Source organism: Lycium ferocissimum, unplaced genomic scaffold, assembly GCF_029784015.1.
Source record: "Lycium ferocissimum isolate CSIRO_LF1 unplaced genomic scaffold, AGI_CSIRO_Lferr_CH_V1 ctg10075, whole genome shotgun sequence".
Classification (NCBI taxonomy): Eukaryota; Viridiplantae; Streptophyta; class Magnoliopsida; order Solanales; family Solanaceae; genus Lycium; species Lycium ferocissimum.
The window spans coordinates 14,139-29,434 of NW_026713136.1; the positions used below are offsets into that span (position 1 = coordinate 14,139).

The window sequence follows — 15,296 nt, forward strand, 5'->3', positions numbered from 1 at the left end:
AAGATTGGATTTTTTTGATAACTGTGGTGTTCGAGCAGCTCGCGGGATATTGACTAATTTTTCGGTGTACCTGCTATCTCCCACGGCACAACTACCGAGCAAATTTGTCCACAAGGCTTGGAAAGATGGGGGAATATATCGCCTTGTGGTTTTGTTTCCGCTTGGATTTGCACATGAGACCTTATGTATCTCAACATGCTTCATTGATCACTAGGCGACACCCTTGGGTGCAAGATTGGATCTTTTTCTTTCTTTTCGATTAAATTATTGGAAATTTCAGGGTTATTAGCTCGTTCCTAAGTTGGGTTTTTCTATTTTTTGTTTCTTAGGATTATTTTAGTTTTATGCTACTGTCTTCCAAGTATGATGCTTTTCTTGGGGCTGTAGCTTCTTTATTTCTTTTTGCTTGCTAATTTGACTTAAATGTCATAATATTATTTAGTATTGGAATGAAATGGACTTAAATAGAGTAAAATGGATAAAGATGATTGATGATTCATCTAACCAACTCCAACTAATATTGAATCGAGGTATAGTTGATTGATTGAATCTCATCTAGCTCATAAGTTAGTGAATGCATCCTTAAAAAAAAAAAGGTTAGTGAATGCACTTAAAGATGATTGTTTTATTGAAGCATTTCTTTTGTAATAAGCATACACCATGCAGAAGTGAGCTAGCGACTTTTGTTCAACCGAACATAACCTCAGTTTAATGCAATCCTTCTTGGTCATGGGGTAGAGCACTTTATTCCTGTGGTCTACCCAATTTATGTGATACACTTTCCTTTTTAGTCCGTCCCAAAAAGAATGATACATTTCTTTATTTGGCAAGAATTTAACTTTAAACTTTACCTCTTGCGCTTAACGAGATGATTTATAACCACACAAATATCTTTGGTTTGTTGTAGACCACAAGATTCAAAAGTCTTCCTTTATTTCTTAAACTCCGTGCCTAGTCAAACTATATCACATAAATTGGGACGGAGGGAGTATATAGAAGTGGCAAACGAGCTGGTCGGATTGGATATGGGCGGGTCGAAAACGGGTTAATCAAAAATGGATAAAATATCCGACCCACCCATATTTAACATGGATAAAAAATGGGTTACTCCACGGAATGAGCCAGCAAACCCCAGTATTATCCATGGTTTCAGGAATAGTCAGGTGAGAGCACAAGCTAAAAGCCAAAATAAGCTTAGACTCCCATAAAGCAAGAACTCATGAAAAATAGCAAGCAGAAAAATGAGTACTGATAATATGGATATCCATATTAACCATCTGGATATCCATTTTTTAGTGGATAATATCCATATTTGATCCATTCTTTAAATGGTCAATTATCCAACTCATATTTAATGGGTCGGATTGGATGGTTACTTGTTTCTTCTTTAACCATTTTGCCAGCCCTAGACTCATGTACTTCCGAGTCTTGTGAACCGTGGTGCCCTAGTGTGCTAATATATCAGCTTATAAGTTAATGAATGCATCTTATTAGGCAGAAATACTGATGCTGCAGTATTCTTTCTCAAAAATATTGTTGATGTAGTATTTGTATATGAAGTTACAATTTGTAACTTCAAGTTCAGAGGCAACTTCTGCCATTTCTGAATCTTGAAGTTGATTTATGTTCTATTTCCAACTTTTCCCTCTTTTATGTGCAGTGCATGGAGTTGGAAATGCCAAGCAAAGGTTTCTGTCTAGTTATGTGGGAAGTTTAGCACGCAGAGTACGTGAAAGAGAGGGAAACCAGTAATGCTGCATATCATAGAATTGATCCAGAGGCAGTCATAAGGATGTTTGAAAGCCAACCTTCATTACATTCCAATCCAGCGGCGGTGTCGGAGTATGTTAAGGCACTGGTTAAGGCATACAGAATTGATGAAAGCGAGCTGCTCCGGACTTTACAGAGAGGTTATAATAATTAGATGTCTGTCATTACCTTGTATTAGTGGTATGGGCCTCCTTTGAGAATAGATAAAAATGACAAAATTGGTCCCTTATGTATCAGGGTAGGTTCAAAATAGTCCCTTAAGTATGCACTTAATAGTTTTGGTCCTTTGAGTTTGGCAAAAGTCTCCGCCAAATATTTAACAGTTTATGTTCGTTAGGTTTTACGGAAATAAAGGGGGAAAAAAATTTAACCATAAACACCAAGAAAGTCCCATCAAAACCTAAAATATGCAACACAACTAACGAGGTGTCCGTGCCGGCTGCCCGGACCTCGACTAATTGCACGGGGTACCTGCTATCTCCCACTAGCACAACTAATGATCAACTTTGTCCGCCAAGGCCTGGGAAGATGGGAATAAATCTCCTAGACCCGAAGTAGTTTGAGAATTAAGATGAAATTGATTTGTGGTTTCAGATTTCACTCTATTAGGTTAGGGAAACCTTAATTTATATTGTTTTATGGGTTTCTATTTCAAAGTTTGGATTTTTTTGATAATTGTGGCGTTCAAGCAGCCCATAGGACCTCGACTAATTTCACGGGGTACCTGCGATCTCCCACAACACAACTACCGAGCAAATTTGTCGACAAGGCTTGAAAAGATGGGGGAACATATCACATGGACAGGGTAGCTAGCGGTGAGTTTGGAGCCTTCTTAATTCTACCATAAAAGCTTTTTTTTTTTTTTTGGTTACTAATATTAAATTCCACATATTTGAGGTAATTTAGACCTTCCCCGGCCCTTTTTTCACTCTTATATTCATTAATGTTTTTGTTTGCTCTTGGATTTGCACATGAGACTTATGTATCTCAACATGCTTCATTGATCACTAGGCGACACCCTTGGGTGCAAGATTGGATCTTTTCTATAGATGATATATCACCTGAATTGGTCCCAAGAGCATGTGATTTGAGAGTACATAGTTGCCACAACCTTACTAGGTTTTTGATTCCTACTGGGACTGAAACTCTCAATATTTGGAATTGTAGGAATATTGAAAGACTTTCGGTAGCATGCCAGATGCGAGAAGCTGAAGTGGCTGCCAGAACGTATGCAGGAACTCCTTCCATCTCTTAAGGAACTGAAACTGTGTAATTGTCCAGAAATAGAGTCCTTTCCTGAAGGAGGATTGCCCTTCAATTTAGAAGTCCTTGAGATCGATGATTGCAAGAAACTGGTGAATGGCCGAAAGGAGTGGCGTTTACAGAGACTCCCCTGTCTCAGAGAGTTACAGATCTACCATGATGGTAGCGATGAAGAGATTCTTGTTGATGAGAATTGGGAGTTGCCTTGCTCTATTCGAAGACTTACAATATCCAATCTGAAAACATTAAGCAGCCAAGTTCTCAAAAGCCTCACCTCTCTTGAATCTCTAACTACTGGTAATTTACCTCAAATTCAGTCACTGCTGGAAGAAGGGCTTCCCTCATCTCTTTCTGAGCTAGAATTACATCACCATGATGAGCTCCATTCGCTACTGACCGAAGGTCTTCTGCGCCTCACTTCTCTTCAACGTCTAGAGATCTGTCATTGCCCTAATCTCCAATCTATTCCAGAATCAGCACTGCCCTCTTCCCTCTCTGAGCTGACCATCGAATATTGCCCTAATCTCCAATCTATTCCAGAATCAGTGCTGCCCTCTTCCCTCTCTGAGCTGACCATCGAAAGATGTCCTAATCTCCAATCCCTTCCAGTAAAAGGGATGCCCTCTTCCCTCTCTGAACTATATATTTACGACTGCCCATTGCTCAAACCACTCCTAGAATTTGAGAAGGGAGAATACTGGCCAAATATTGCTCAAATTCCCACCATAAAAGTCCATGGGGAATACCAGTAATGATTAAAATAAATGGCGCTCTGACAGATGTAAGTTATTCTTTTTCCCCAGTAGCTTTTTATTTTTGTCTACTTCCCTTTGCTTGTTTGTTAATTCTTTTCCTTCGTTAAATCTTTGAGCAGCGCAAGGCCTCTATTGCCACTGTGAAGCCAAGGAATCATCTTCAGATCAGGATGACCCAAAAAAAAGGTGATAAAATCCTTATATGTGCATTGAAATAGTGTGAAAAAATGGGTACAGACAGGAATTGAAGTAATCTGCTCCATAAAGTTGATAGCTTTATGTAATATTTAGGGGTGGCAAATGGGTGGGTTTGGTTGGATTTGTGTAGGTTGAAAATGGTTTGAATAAAAATGGGTTGGGTGATAAATGGATGGGTTGGTTATGGGTTAGCCCATATTATATATAAGTGTAATATTATTTCAAGTGTAATGTTTATAATTTTTTCGTTTGTCCAATTAAATTAATTTTTTCTTGTATTTATAGTTAAATATTATGAAATAGAAAATTCGGGGGTGGGGTGGGTGAAGAATTTTTTTTTTTCTTCATTTTTTATAAAAGTAAAATGATACCCCAAAAAAAATCGGAAAATCTCAAAGATCTATCAAAACTTGATAAAAAATTATACTGCAGTTGAGAATTGAAGGAGATTGGATCAATTTTTTTTTTGAGCATTCTTTTTCCTCAGAAGCTTTTTATTTTTGTTTACTTTCCCTTTGCTTGCTTGTTAATTCTTTTCCTTTGTTAAATCTTGTTGAGCAGTCTGTAGCATCTATTGCACTGTGAAGCCGAGGAATCATCTTCAGATCGGAGATGAATTTAATTTTAGATGACAAAAAAAGGTAATAAAAAATGAAATCTGCTATAGGTAGGAATTGAAATAATTTGCTCCAGAAAGTTGATAACACAATGTAATATTGATGAACTAGTAATTTTTTATATGTCAGCAGGATTTTTATTGTCTTTGGAAATTTATCTCAATAGCAATTCATGTATTCTTGTTCTTCAATTTTTCAGTGAGTTGAGCAAGGAGGAGGTGGTTTAGAGTTATGCACATGCTCACTCATGAATGCATAGCTCTAAAGGAATTCAAAGGTATACGAGACACGAAGTTTGTTTCCTATCTATACAAAATATAAAAGTTTGCTTCTCAATAATTAACAGCTAAAAGTATCAGCAATGTATAGGTTATTATGTTATGAATTTCGGATATCAACTTAACATTCTTTTCCTTTTCTTTGTCAGGATTTTGGTAATGATATATAAGCTATTATAGCTCTTTCTCGGTTGGTGAATGTAAAGTTGTGCTGATATTCTCTATTGAATAGCCAATCACCTCGACTGTGATCTATCAGCAAAGTGTAAGTGAAGAAAAACTAGTCATTTTTATCGTCCAGTGCTCTTAACTATCAGGACTGATATTTTTTCCAGATTAAGATAGGTTCTTGTAATCGCTGATTGTAACGTTATATATGCTTATGCCTTGAACTGTTTATACATTGCTCTGCATAATTCTTTATTTTATATGGATTTGTCAGTATATAGATTTGATGGTAGCTAAGATGAGGCTTGGCACTGTTTCAGGTTTTCTTCCAAAATATCAGAACAAATCAGAGGGCAATGTTTGACAGAAGGGTAAACATTTTGCCAGAAGCCTCTCCTAATGGATCAGTAAGTATTTTACTATTAATGACGTTTAAACCAAACCATGATCAGCATGATCGTTTTTTCCCTTGATTAAGAAGAATGATTCATCTTAGTGCTTGAAGTTTCATTTAATTTTCACTAGAAACGTAAAAGACATTAAATCTGTGGGATCATCAGAATGATGTATCTCTTCGCTATTAATGACGTTTAATTTTCTTTTCAGGACATGAATTATGTTTTGCTCATTATCAAACACAGATTTATTTTAAAGGTCCATAGAGAATCTAAATTTTAGAAAAAATATTCACGGATGACAATCAGAAGTTTTAGGAAATAAGTATTCCATTGTCAGGATTTTGGCAGCACTACAGCATCCAAATCTAGTTTTATATGCATGTCACAAGACCTTTTTTTATAGGATGACAGCTTTTATTAGTTTTCTCTATGTATGCAATGAGAATGATCATCTCTATAATGGGTTTAATAGCAAATTAAGAACTTCACTATTTCCTTCTATTTTGTCAGGATTTCGACAACAGTATGATCAGTTCCTCCGCTGTATTTTGGGAATGATCATTTGGCAATGGTATAATGTCATTTCCTCATGGAAGGTTCATTCTGTTTTAGCTGAAGTTTGCCACCAGAACTCATGCAAGGTTTCTTGTGGAAGTTTGATCCATTATCATTGCAGTAGTTTTTCAATCAATCTGCGGGAATCACTTGGAACAGCATGAATGTTCGAAAAAATGAAATCTATTTCACAGTGAGGTATATATCTTTTGCCTATTCCTTGTAAGATCACATTGGATTTAAAGGACTAATGACTACATAAAGCTTGGAAATCAAAAATTTAAAGGAAGATTTTCAAATAATGTTCTTTTTCATTAAGTAGCTTTATTCGCTGATCTTTGACTTTTTAACAACATGGCATTTGATAGGTAATACTGATGACTGATGGATGTTGCCATTTTCTGAATATCTAGATTATAGTTGAATGGATATCAATAGTCACTTTCCAATTTCATTTTTTCTGTTTTGTATTTGTTTTCTTTTTGCTTACCTTTTTTGAGTCAGCCTCATATGGAAGCTTGGAACTTGAAAACCAGCATTGATTTGCATCAGAAATAAATTTAGGGTTAGGAAACAAAGTAGATGTATCATGATGTTGTTAAAACTATGCCAGGTGTCTGAATGAGAACTCGTAGAGTTGGGGGGACCAGGAACAAAATTTCGTGCAAATATGTGTGTCTATTTGTCTTGCTGCAAGGAACTCAAAGGTACATGAGAAAAAAGTTGTTTAAGGTAAACACAACAGAAGGGCATATTGTACATTATGTTTAGATTATAACGCAGATACTACTTTTTCATTGTTAGGATTTTGACAAGGCTCAACGATAATTTGGGAAGGGAAAAGTTCCAAAGGTCTCCTCCGATGCCACAATATCTACAGAGAAGAAGGCAGTTAGAACTTCAAATTTAGAAGGAATCTCAATGTCCGTGAAATTGGAAGAGTTGCTGCCTCACTGAATGCCTTGGAACCCCTCCAAAGTCTTAATTGCGATGAGGACACCCTGGTTTGGAAGCCACACAGCAAAGGTGTTTTCTCTCTCAACTCTTGCTACAAGATTTTCACCCACACAAGCTCCCAGCAAAGTCTTTGGCCCTGGACTCACTCAGATATGGAAAGACGAAAGCACCATTCAAAGTGGCATGTTTCTCCTGGTTGGTGGCAGAAAAAATGCATGTTTGACACATGAAAACCTCCAGAGAAGGGGCATCTGTTTATGCAGCTAATGTGGATAGGACTCTGAAACAATAAATCTCCTTTTCGTTCATTGCAAGGTTAACAACAGAGCTTAAAATGTGTAATGCCGGGAATTGTTAAACTGTTTGGAACACAATCCCAACATGTATATGTAAAGGAAAGGAACAACAGATGTTTTCAACTTTTGGTCTAAAGAGGTGTCTGTAAATGACGCAGAATCTATACTTAGCCTCTTAGGATCCCTGTAAGATTGGAAAGGGATTTTTCTTTCGTTTTTTTCACTCACTTGTAAATTACTACAGTACAATTACCTTTCTCTCAAAAAAACAGTTTTGAAGGTCTTCTTGCTCGAGTCGAGAAGGGTAAGCTGTTGAATTGTTACGTGTTATTTAGTCTTTTGTTGATTCAACATCAGGATAATGTCGCTCTTCTTATTTAACCATCGGCTTTCAACTTCAGCAGCTCGAGATATTAATGTTATTCTGAGAAGGACATAGCAGTAGCTTAGTTCTTTTTACTCTGTCTACGTTTTGGCCAACGAAAAGCAACAGGTGACACAATTATTAGACTTTTAAGTATTGAGAAATTTGAATTTCTGAATGCGAGCAGTTAGAACAATCTGTAAATGCACTGTAAAATGTACAAGAAACAAGGGAGACTTGAGGAGTGAAATTTGTTTGCATAATTTCTTAATGTTATTATTACTGATTGAAAGATGTATATGTATTTCAGTTCACACTATGGAAAATTTCTTCATTCTAGTTTTCCTGTCTCCTCTTTTATATTATATTTTCTTTGTTGGAATGATGGCACTGTCTAACTTTTTTTTATTATTTTAATTCTCACTTAGTAAACCATATAGCTAAGCTAAAGAAGATAGCTAAGCTAGTCAAAAAAAGACCGCAATTTGTGCAGAGAAATTTCGGCATTTCAGCTTTTTTTTTAAGCAAATCCGCTAGGCGAGATGCCTAAGGCTAGTTTTTTATTAATAAATTTCGCCATTTCATTTTCATTTCCTTTCTCTGTATAAAAACAAAATCCTAGCAGTAGTTGATTGTGATTGTTGACGACTCAAACTTGTTTCAATTTCTAAGTCTTCATTTTTCCAATTTAAAAATATCAACTACAAAAGTTGTTGCTATTTTTATTTTATCTTGATTCTTTTTTAGACGTGAGATTTGGTATTACAGATGTGCCCAAAGATCAAGTTTGAATATATAGTTTTCTCCCATGTGATATTGCTATTACATTTTAATAGTAAAGGGAATAACGATTGTCCTACTTTTTTTTTTTTTTTTTTTTTGTTTTCAAATACAACTCTTACTGTTCCTTAGGGAAATATGATTTTTAGTTGATTTAATTTCCCCAAAACAAAAAACAAAACAAAAAAAAAAAGACATTCTTTCAACAATTTTTTTGGGTAAGAGGGAGGACAAGGTAGCGAATACTATAGTAGTAGTTAAATTTTCTATTTTATTCTTAATGAAAGGGTTTTATAATCGTATAAATGCAGTGACATTGTTTAAGATCATAAGTTTCAAATGAAATAGCTTTTGTGCCGAGTAATTTATGGGTCTATCACGACAATTTCACTTTCTTTTCCTTTATTTCTCTTTATAAAAATATCTCCCACTATGCCTTGTCTCAGTGAGTGCAGTCTCAATAATCAAATCCTACCCAGACGATTCCCATTCTTTCCACCACCAATAGATTATATATATACAACTCTTTTTTTTATTTTTTTTATAATATAAAGAAGAAAAGTCTTTCAAAATCGAATATCATTCCAAACTTTAGTTGCTCTATGATTTTAAAATAATTCGATCAATTCTTCAGAATTCTAAGGCATAATTCAAGAATAGGATATATTCATGATATGATAGCATACCTATCACTTTACAAGCATGCCACCATTTAAAATTGAAATCTTTTTGAAAAGAGAAGAGTTTTTCTTTACTTTCTTTGACTTCCAACTACAGAAAAAAGAGAGACACGTAGTAGTGGTTAATGGCAAATTTATCATAGGCTCATAGCAATTGCTAATAACTTCTGCTAAAGCACAAAAGAACATATTGTACATTATGGTTACATGACAAGGAAAAAATATTACCTTTTCATTTTTAGGATTTTCACAAGGCTCAACGATTATTTGGGAACGGAAAAGTTTCGAAGGTCTCTGCTTAAGTCGAGAAGGGAAAGTTGTTGAATCTTTATGTTTTATTTATATTTCGGTGAATTGAACATCAAGACTATGGTTGTAATAGCTTGTAGTGTTCACTTTGAACCTAGGCTCTCACGACATTAAAACATGTCACTTGGGTCTAAGACTCGCTTCTTTATATACCCAACATCGCTCTCGTATTTAGCCAATGTGGTATTTGCCCGGGGTGTTACAATGATGTACTCCCTCTGTCCCAATTTATGTAATAAACTTTTCTTTTTTTAGTGCCAAAAAAGAACGATACATTTATATGTGCACCAAACGACCCACCAAGCCTATCCCATGAAATGATTTACAATCACATAAGTGCAAGAGAACACTCATAACCTGTAGTATAGAAGAAGTTATTATTTTTTTTATTTTTTTTAAAAGAACAAATAGGAAGTAAAGATATAAAATTGTATAAGAAACAAGGGAGATTTTGAGAGGAGAAATATGTTGCATAATTTTTTAATGTTGTTGTTAATGAGGGGAAATTAAAAGATGTATTAAACTAAACTAATTACTTTTGATCTCTCTCTCTCTCTCTCTCTCTCTCTCTCTCTATATATATATATTATAAGAAATAAGCAGGCAACCAAATTAAACTCTACAAACTACTTTTTTGATTAAAAAGGCAAAATTAGATACTGAGTCGAATTTTCTTTTCTAAACAAATAAAATCTCATGCCAAACACACTCTAAAGGTAAAATGGGGAATTAATGATAAATTGCTTTTAGAAAGAGAAATGTTCCATTTTTAAAAGGACATAATGCATAAACAAACATTCAAATTTGGCCTCAATTGACAAGTAAACATCCAATTTTGAGTGTGTACACGTAATTTTGGTCCAAGCATTAGATATTTATGTTGTAAATTTGAGCTTAAATTATTTCTATAGACACCTCAACTTAGATTAATAAATTATTTCTAAATTTAGAAATGTGTGTAATATTTAACAAGCTACAAAATCAACTTATTTAGAAAAATGTTTTTCATAAAAAATACTTTTGGGAAATTTAAGAAAAGCAATTTGTATTTAAACAAATTAATTTAAAAAGTACTTTTAACATATAAAAATCACAACTTAATTAGTGTTTGGCCAAGCTTTAAGTGCTTTTAAGTGTATTTTTCTCAAAACTATTTTTTTTAAAAAAAGTGCAATTAGTTTTAACACATGCAAAAAAAGTTTTTTTTCAAACAACATTGCCATTTTTTTTTTTTAAAATGCTTTTGGGCAAAAGTTTATGTGTTTGTCATCTTCTATTACTCCTCAATATAATTTAAAAATATTTATTTTCTCTCAAAAGATTGACCAAACGCCACTCTTTTTGAAATAAGCACTTATTGGAAAAAAAAATAAGCACTATTAGGGGAAAATAAGCACTATTAGGGCCAAACAGAAAGGCCCTCCCGTAAAAACCCATTTACAACATGTCTAATGCACAAGTTACCCACGCACGCTCCTGTGTGTATAAGTGAACCAATTAGAGGCAGACAACTATTTTACACGTGTATTAATATAAGAATTGAGATTAAAAATAACACAAATTAAGGTTAAAATAAAAGGTTGAAAAGTTGAGTTTTCTTCCTAAAAGCTTAAAAACATTTCACAGAAAGCAGATGAAAGAAAGAAATTTGAGCTCAGATTCTTGAAGCTAAACCGTGTCACAATCAATTCCACAAAAAATCACTATGTTTACATGAATATGGTTTGCTTTTAAGCTTGTATATGTGCTCTGCTTTGGTTGATTTTAGGCAATCTATATGGATAGACACTTAGACTTAGCTTTAAAGAAGAAATAAGTTGAAAACTCCAACTTACAACATGGTCATCTAGACACCTTAGCTCGTCTCCACTGTGTGAGCTGAACACTCCAACTTACGAAATGGTCATCTAGACACCTCCAAAGTTTATGTGCCACGTCAGTGTCGGGTGTTCACTAGACATAGCGGGAACAAGTTGAGGTGCCTAGACGTGAATTTTGAAAGTTGGAGTGTTATAGTTGACAGGTGAGGCCAAGTTAATGTGTCTAATAAAGTTGTGTTTTGTTGATTTTATATGCCAAGAATGCAGTTGTGTTGCTCGATGAAATCCTTTGAAGAAACCTGTGTTTGCCAATGCACTCTTGTTAGATGCCATTTTTAAACCTCTACACGGATCAAATTTCTCTCTTTCATCTGCTTTATGATTCATTCATTTTTATTTTTTTTGTAGCTCAGATGGGAGCTCTAACGTGCGTGAGGTTGGGTGTAACTCACGCGAAATACCATGTAGGACGGGTGTGCCTACGGGGGTAACTTCATCCAAGTTGAGGTATCTATATATGCAACTCTCAAAGTTCGAGTGTTTACTTTACAGTTGAGACCAAGTTTGAGTTTCTGTTTATGTAAGAAACAATGTCGTAATTGATGTGCAAATAAAGTTAGTATTATCGTATGGAATTGTCGGAGGGAAATTTCAACGATTATCATGGTATTTTTTTTTTTTTGTTTCTCTGTATCCGCATTGGGGCTAATTCAAATCGACTATTCTATACCAGGGCTCGAACATATTTCTGGTTAAGATGAAGGAACAATCCACAACACTAATGAGTTCCTATCATGGCATTTCACTTTCTTTTCCATTCTCTTTATAAAAGTATCTCCCATTATGAATTATCTAAATAAGTGCATGCAGACCATAATAATCATGAGCATCACCCAATAATCAAATCCTACTTTCTTAAATTATATTACTCACTTTCCTTTATAATGGTGGTGTCCCCCTTCCATCATATTGTATGGAATTTGATAGTCAAGTCAAGAAAAAAGAAATAAAAAATTTAGTGGTAAGACATCTCAAAATATATAAAGCTCTGTAATTTTATATATTTTTTTTCTTAATATATGCCTCAAAAGTGAAGAGGGAAACAACTAAGCTGTGGAAACAAGACAAAGTGGTATTTCAAGAAAGTCACTTTCCAAAACATTGAACAGAAAAGAATAATAAGAAAAAAGAACTTTACATTTTATTTCAAAAGAATTTGATCAATTCTTCATAATTCTAGAATATGTTCAACAACCCCTTTAGGAATTAAAAAATGTCAATTTTTTTTAAAAGAGAAAAAAAGTTAGTTTCTCTTTTCTTCCCAACTTTTAAATTTTAATTAGTCTTTCCAAGCATGAAACATGTACTAGCACTTAGAGAAACATAAGGCCGAAGTGCACGGATACCCAAATCTGGGGACCACCATTTATGTAACACCCGTATCGTTAGAGTTCTAGTGGAAAAACTGAAGGTTTGAACGTTTTCCTAAAGGGTTTGACAGGGCTACTTGGGGAAACCATAAATCCTTGATTAGTTGGAAATTTGGGAAAGTACCCTTAATGAAAGTTGTAGTATGTAGAAATACCTTTCTAACGATATATGGACCAGGCCAATGAGAGATCGGAGCAAGGAGATATGATCGTCTCAATATGGTTAATAGTAAGGCACTTAAAATTCTATAGAATCGGCTAAGTTTTCGATATGTCTGCCTTCCAGTCAAATTTTGTGAAAATCCGTTAGGAATTTGAGGAAACTTCAAACATGAAAGTTGTAACCCTTTGAAATATCTTTCCAACGGTATATTGTAGATCCCAAACAGAGCTCTGTACAAGAAGTTATGTCCATTTTACTGAATACTATGCAGAACCGATACAGATCCGTTGTGAGGGCGCGTGCGCTGGCCTCCCATCGCGCATCGATCTCACAAAAAACCCCTCTCTGAATATTGACCTGCAGGGTGTAGTGCGCTGCATGTGCGTCGCAGGACCATCGTATAACAGGCCGGGTTTCGGGTCAAAAGTCGGGATTTCGCGTTTTAAGTTATATTTAAGCTTGGAGTTTATTTTCCTAACACCCCTAGTCACTAAAAATCACCCTAAAGTCATAGGGAACAAGTCCCAAGCCTCAAGAACCCTCCAAGGTAAGTTTTATCATGATTCTAGGTTGAATTCAAGTCCACAATCTCTTTTAACTTGAGTAAACCCTTAATCAATAGAGTTGTGAGTGGAACATTATTGTTGGGCGTGGAAACCCTAGACCTCGAATTCAGAGGATGGAACATCAAAAAGTAATGTACTACACTCTAATCATTCATAATAATGAATTGATGAGTTCTTGGGAGAATAGTAAATGGGTTGAGTAAAGAGAATTACACGAACTATAGTAGGGTTTTGAATTGTTGACTTGAGATTATTATAATGATATGGGTGATGGAGAATGATGTTAATTACACCTAATTGAGATTGTAGAATCACCTAGAAGTAATAGAATGAGAATTGGGTGAAGAAACACCATTAATGGAGATTGTGAAGCTTTATGCCCACTAAGTGTTTGATAAAATGCTTAGATGACCGAAGCATGAATATTATTGCTAATATAGAATCCCTTTGACTTGTATTGATATAGATCAAAGTTGAAAGGGTTGACAAACATTGTATTATGCTCAAAGGCTGGAATTAAGGTATGTGAGGCTAACTATCTACGTTAGGGAATATTCGCGATTCTCCCTCGCCTCATTCTTCATACTTGTCGATAATTTAACTCGAGAATATAGTTTAGCTAGTTTCATGATATGATATAGAAGCGTTATCTTCTAGGGTTGCGATTCTGAGAATTCGTTCATGGTCGTCACTTTGAACATCATGAACTCGGCACGTAATCTTTATAGACTTATGTATTGTTATCACATGAGTCTCGGTCAATGTATAACCGATTTTTGCATGACTCTCATAATCGAAAACGATTATCATGCTATCGATTATAACCGACCTCGAGACTTGTAAATTGTTAATGTTGAACACATGTCGTATTTTTGGGCCCACAGGCCACAGTTTATGCATACGTATTGCTTGGGCACGAGGCACGGTTTTGTGCACATTATTTGAGCCCTAGGCCACGATTATATTTATAGTTTTACGGTGATTCTTCGTCGAACGAGGAGTACTTGACTTTGCTTTCTGTTTAGTTCGATTTCGGTTTCGGTTCCGGTATTTTATTGCTTCAGTTGTTTTACATACCAGTACAATTCAAATGTGCTGATGTCCTTTTTCATTTGCTTGGGGGCCTGCATCGCGATATACAGGTTGACGACTCAGCTCTTTAGGAGTGCACGTATCGACTCTTGGTGACCCAAATTCCTTCGGGCGTTGTCGGCTATCTAGTTATTTCGGTTTATAACGGCTATTATTCATTATTCTTAGAGGCTTCATGAGCACGATTCGGACAATCAGATATTTATTATGTTAGCCTTGTTGGTAGTTGTTCGATTGTTTTGGTTTAAGCCATGTTGGCTACGTTCGAATATTTGATTGTCTAAGTATTTTTCGCATTATGATTTCGATCGGACCTTTAGTATCAACGTGTGTTTAGTTGTTTCCACATTCGGTTATGTTTACGATATCACACTGTTGATTCGAGCGACCGATTGGTTCGCTCGGTCACGTACGATCGAATACGGTGTCGTGTTATCCAGGCCCGGAGTTCGGGGGTGACAATTTATGTTATACCTGCCGTGCATAAAAGTTTTCAAGTCTATTCATTTCGAGACAACTTCATACATGTGTGTCTGAAGTTAGGTGCTTTAGTTCATGAAGTTCAACTATTTTTGCTTGAATATTTTTGTTATGAAGTTAGACTTTGTATTTAGACCCCTTCTTTTTTGGGGGCGGGGGGTCTTTAATTTTGTCCCTCGAATTGTTGGTCTTTAATTCTTACCATTGACTTAAAAGTGGCTAAAAATACTCGAGGTTACGGTTGAACCCGCTCAATAAAAAATAAAAATAAAAATGTGAAAGCGAAGGCTTTGGGAAAAGTCTGCCTTATGCGGCATAGGTTGCCTTAAGGCAAAACTAAAGTTATGTTGGATGTCG

At 35.3% G+C, this 15,296-nt stretch overlaps 1 pseudogene; it reads left to right on the plus strand.

Annotated features, from left to right (window-relative positions):
• Window positions 1-2,713: 2,713 nt before the first annotated feature.
• On the plus strand, window positions 2,714-7,604 carry LOC132041383 (putative disease resistance protein At3g14460; annotated as a pseudogene).
• The last annotated feature ends 7,692 nt before the right edge of the window (window positions 7,605-15,296 follow it).